A 5,433-nucleotide genomic window follows, 5' to 3' on the forward strand; every position below is an offset into this window, starting at 1 on the left:
AGAGACCTTAGACCTTAGGACTTAGAACTTAGATCTTAGTTTCCTTTAAACTAGGCTCCTCTGACCCTCAAATGCCTTTCAAAATTATATTTCGTCTCTGGACTCTTATTTAATCTACGCACAGCCTTCTCCAGATTACTGAACCCTTCTCAATGCTGGAACAAGAACCCCGGCACCTGAGATTACCCCCTTTGTTCTTAATGCAGGGCTTAATAGTTCTCCCTTTATATTTATTGTTTATAAACAGATTTTCTTGGTATTTTATTTGAAAAAGAAGAGTAAGTTTTGTCACAATTCAGAGTTTAGGCAGTTTTTAATGTGCACCACCACCTAGTGGACTATCTGGGAACAGATGGAAAAGCATTTCCCCAAACAGCCTCTGAGAGACTTAGCAGCTTCTCACGGCTTGAAGAGATTTCATTCCTTTTGCCTTTGTTCAAACTTCTCATTCTTATTCAATTTCCATAGAGATATGAAGGTTATCCACAGGAAATAAATGCCTTCTTAGAAACCTCTGGTTACCAAAAGTTGTTCTTCATTCAAGTGAGAGGTTATTTAAACACATACTTCCATGGAATTAAATATTTCTTTCTCATCCTAACATGGTTGCTTGATTCATTTTCTTTCCTCTTTCTTTTTCTTTTTTTTTTTAATAATCTCACAAGTCAGGAAAAATTAGTTTCTTCCCTAATCTTTTTTCACTTGGATATTCCTTAATTATGATAAGATAATTGTTTAGATTCAAAAGACCTTTTTTTATATTTATAACCCCCAAAAGCTTCCAAAAAATACAAAATTCAAAGACAAGTAGGCACATATTTCTTTAGTGGAAGGACTAATATAGCTACTGTGATTAAATTGAGCTCTGAAATTTCTGACTACTGAAGCATAAAAGGAAACACAAAGAGAGTACAATTATACAAATGAGCTGATTAAATGTGCAAGCAGCTTCTTCCTTCAGTCAAGGGGTATATAGATAACTTAAAATTCTTTTTTAGATTACTGGCTAGCATCTGGTTCAAAGTTTCTAATTACTGCGAAATATTTTAGCATGTGCTTCCTCTACATTTACTTATGCAGTCCCCTCGTGCTGGACTCATAGGCTGCCTCTAACCCCCACCAATACAGCAATTAACATATTTTTATATTTCCCCTTATTAACTGTGAGAGAATTTCCAGCAAGGATTGTCCAATCATAGTATACTAGAGGCCTGGTGCACAAATTTGTGCACCAGTGGGGTCCCTCAGCTGGCCTGTGCCCCCCAGCAATCCGGGACCCCTCGAGGTATGTCTGACTGCTGGTTTTGGCCAGATCTTAGGGGATCAGGCCGATAATGGCAGTCCGACATCCTCCAAGGGATGTAGTAGTTCCCGAAGCAGCAAGCGTCGGGGAGGAGCCCGAGCCCAGGCCAGGCGCCACACTGCTCCCGCTCATCCTGGCCCTGCTTCCGCTCATCCTGGCCCTGCTGCCGCTCTCAGTAGCGCTGTCGCAGAGGCGGGAGAGGCTCACATCACCACAGCTGTGCTTGCCAGCTGTGAGCCTGCTGTCTGGCGCCCATCAGTCAGCTGAGCAATGCTCCCGCTGTGGAAGCACACTGACCACCAGGGGGCAGCTCCTGCATTGAACATCTGCCACGTAGTAGTCAGTGCGTGTCATGGCAACCAGTTCACCAGTGGTTCAGTCACTTGATTGCTTAGGCTTTTATATATATAGATATGCATACTAAATTTCACTAATTAAACTTTCAAACTAGCGATAGCCACATACACTTCTACCAACAGGGCATGAGCATTTGTCTCATCAATTCTCAACAACAATCGGTATTATAAATCTGTCTAAATTTAATCAATATGCTGAGTGTGGAGTCTCATTTTAATTTGTATTACTCTTAGTATTAGTGAAATTGGGCCATGTTCTCCTTTCCAATATTACCTATTCAAATAATTTGCCCAGCTAAGAAGGCCCTAATCTTTCACCTAGGGCTGACCTGGAAGCTGTGAAGGAAAGAAGTGAAAGCTAAAGCAGAGTTGTAAACTGCCTGGCTAAACATTGAAGGAATGCCCAAACCTGCACACAAAGACCAGTGGCAAAGGGCAGGAGGTCTATTGATTCCAAACATTTAAGGAAATCTCTTTCCAATCATGAGCTGGTCACAGGTTCAATTCCCAGTCAAGGGCACATACCTGGGTTTTGGGAGGCAACCAGTTGATATGTCTCTCTCATATCAATGTCTCTCTTTCTCTTTCTCTCTCTCTCTCTCTCTCTCTCTCTTTCTCTCTCTTCCCCCCCCACCCCCTTCCACTCTCTCTGTAAGAGCAATGGGAAAAAATATCCTCAGGTAAGGATTTAAAAAATAAAATAAAATAATGCACTCTTACCATTTGTGATAGCATGGATGGATCTAGAAGGTATTATGCTAAGTTACAGAAATCAGAGAAAGACAAATACCATATGATTTAACTTATATGCAGAATCTAAAGAGCCAAATAAACAAAGAAAGAAAATAAAAGCACTCACTGATACAGAGGTCAATCTGGTGGCCAGAAGGGAAGAAGGGGTTGAGTTTTGGGTGAAAAAGGTGAAGGGATTAAGAAGCATAAATTGGTACTCACAAAATAGTCAGGGGGATATAAAATACGGCATAGGGAATACAGTCACTAATACTATAATAACTGGATGGTGCCAGGTGAGTATTGGAAATACCGGGGGGAAATTTTGTTGTTGTTTTTTTCCTACTTCATGCCCCATTTATTTATTATTTTTATTTTGGAAATATTGGGGGCCAGATGGGCAAGTCCAACTCAAGGGGAAGGACTTCCACTGGTGTTCAGGCCTTGCCAACCTTTATTGGTTTGGGATACACCATGGCCCTTAGGCAGGCAATTTCCAGTAATAGGCAGACTAGCCTATCAGTAAGGATTTACATAAATGGGGAAGTTGCTTCAGCTATCATTGTCTAAGACTAACAGTGGGTGCACAGCCCTGACCATTGCCAGAGCTCAAGGGTCGCCAGCCTTCCGGGATCCTTGTCCACACCTCTCTGCTAGTGAAGACAATAGGCAGCTTCCCACATTTTGTTTTTGTGATTAATCACTATGCTTTAATTATGTTCAATTTGTAACAATGAAAATACAAGATATGTTTCTCTCACATCGATATTTCTGTATTTCCCTCTCCCCCCCCCAAACCCCCCACTCTCTCTAAACATCAATGGGAAAATATCCTCGGGTGAGGATTAAAAAAACAAACAAAGGTGGGTAACCTGGTCCGAAGGTCAAATCTTCAAAGTGCATGCAAGCTCCTCCTCCCAAGGGGTCCAGACTGAATGTTCTTTTTTATTTTTTAAATATATTTTTATTGATTTTTTACAGAGAGGAAGGGAGAGAGATAGAGAGTTAGAAACATCAATGAGAGAGAAACATCGATCAGCCGCCTCCTGCACACCCCCCACTGGGGATGTGCCCGCAACCAAGGTACATGCCCCTGACTGGAATCGAACCTGGGACCCTTCGGCCACAGGCCGACGCTCTATCCACTGATCCAAGCCAGTTAGGGCATGGACTGAATGTTCTTGAGCATCTCCAGGAAATCCTGCGGGGATGGTGCCTCCACATCCTGGAAGGTGTTCTGGACTCTGCCGTACAGGAAGAAGTATTTCGCCTCCAGCCAGATGAACCCGAAGTGGTTCTCATCGAACAGGATGAAGACTCCAGGGAAGCGCCTGGGGTAGGGGAAGCCAAATAAGGTAACAGAGTCCACGCCATAGAAACACATCCTGCAGGTTCCGGGGTAGTTCTGGTCTATTGAGCACACGCCCACAGGCAGAACAAACGGAACAGGCTGCTCCTCCGAAGCTGCAGCCCCGGACTCCCCGATGCTGGGCTGGGCAGGGCTCTGACAGCCATGGCCCTCGCTTTCCTCAGTCCCGTATTCTTCTTGCTGCTGCTGCTGCTGCTGCTGCTGCTCCCGGGTCACCTGCTCGGCAATCTCCTGGACCACGCGGGAGAGCTCGTTGAAGTTGCAGATCTCGCCATCTCGCAGCTGGATGTGGCGCCTGAGGTGGATCTCTAACGTCTTCTTGGAGATTCCCGTGATCTTGGTGACCCTGGGATACTTCCCATGGAAGCTGAGCATGGCAATCATTAGGCCGAAGACATCGTAGTAGTATTGAAAGAGGCCTGGCCTGATGAGGTCGTCCGGGTGGCTCGGCGGGAGATAGAGGCGGCGGTAGGTCAGCCAGTCATACGGCTGTCTGTCCTCCAGCACCAGCCCCCCTTCTTCCCTAAGCCACGTTGGTAAATCCCTTCCGTGGTCTGTGTTCTTGCACCGGGTGGTGAACCTGTCCTTCGGAATCTGCATGTGGCTGTTGTGGGGCCTGCTGTCGAGGCCTTCCATGCACTCCACCGTGGCTGATGTCCTCTCCCTCAGGCGAATTCTGAACGAGGGCTTGAAGTGTATTGGGTCACCCACATGGGTGTGAAGTGAAGGCCTGTATTTCCAACCAGTAATGCATACACCGTCCACCACGATATTCAGCAGTGTTCTATAGTCCTCAGTATCTAGCTGCCACAATCCCAAAATGTTTCTGTATGGGAACAGCTTCGCATAGACTTCTCGCTAAGACATACTGATCATCTCCAGGTTCTGCAAGTTTTCACGAACGCCAAACTCCTCCCGGCAGCGTCTCCTCCAGATGCTGTCAGTGTGCAGGATGTGGTGGAATTTGGTGCAGGCCTGGGCCAGGCTGGGCAGATCAGTGCTGGGAACCCAGGAGAAGATCTCCACCACATCTCCCCAGGCAGGTCCTGCAGCGAGCAGTGCGGGGACGCCGGGGGCAGCATGGGGCTCGCGATTCCTCCAATCCCGCACAGCACCGCACTGCCGCATACCCCTCAACGTGCTTTTCTGCCAGGGCCGGCTTGCCATCAGCCGCTGCAGTCTCAGCTGGGCCCTGGCGCTTCTGAAGACACCAACATCCCCGCAAAGAGCCCATGCCACAGAGGCAAGTGCAGGCCTCCATGCCGCCACAGGTAACAGCCACCACAGTGTGGGCCGCTGTGCCTCAGCCAGGCTTTAAGCTGGCTCCTCCCACCCCAGAGTCCATCCACGCCCCCAGGGCTTAGCCACGCCCCCTCAGAGAGGAGCCAATTGTAGGACTTCATTTGGGTTGTGTTTTTTGCCCCTGGTTCTATTATAATCATCAGTTTATTCTGTTCATCAAGATTATTTACACTTGATTTTTAGATTCACTTGTTGCTAGATGTGTACTTGTTGTTCATAATTTGTATCTTTACCTTTTTCTTCTTCTTCCTCTTCTTAAAGGATATCTTTCAGCATTTCATATGATACTGGTTTGGTGGGGTTGAACTCCTTTAGCTTTTTCTTATCTGTGAAGCTCTTTATCTGACCTTCAGTTCTGAATGATAGCTTTT

The 5,433-nt window shown here is 46.2% G+C and overlaps 1 pseudogene; it reads right to left on the bottom strand.

Annotated features, from left to right (window-relative positions):
* Window positions 1-3,550: 3,550 nt before the first annotated feature.
* Window positions 3,551-5,021, bottom strand: LOC102763721 (annotated as a pseudogene).
* Between the last annotated feature and the right edge of the window lie 412 nt (window positions 5,022-5,433).

This window comes from Myotis davidii, unplaced genomic scaffold (assembly GCF_000327345.1).
Source record: "Myotis davidii unplaced genomic scaffold, ASM32734v1 scaffold666, whole genome shotgun sequence".
In the NCBI taxonomy this organism is placed as follows: Eukaryota; Metazoa; Chordata; class Mammalia; order Chiroptera; family Vespertilionidae; genus Myotis; species Myotis davidii.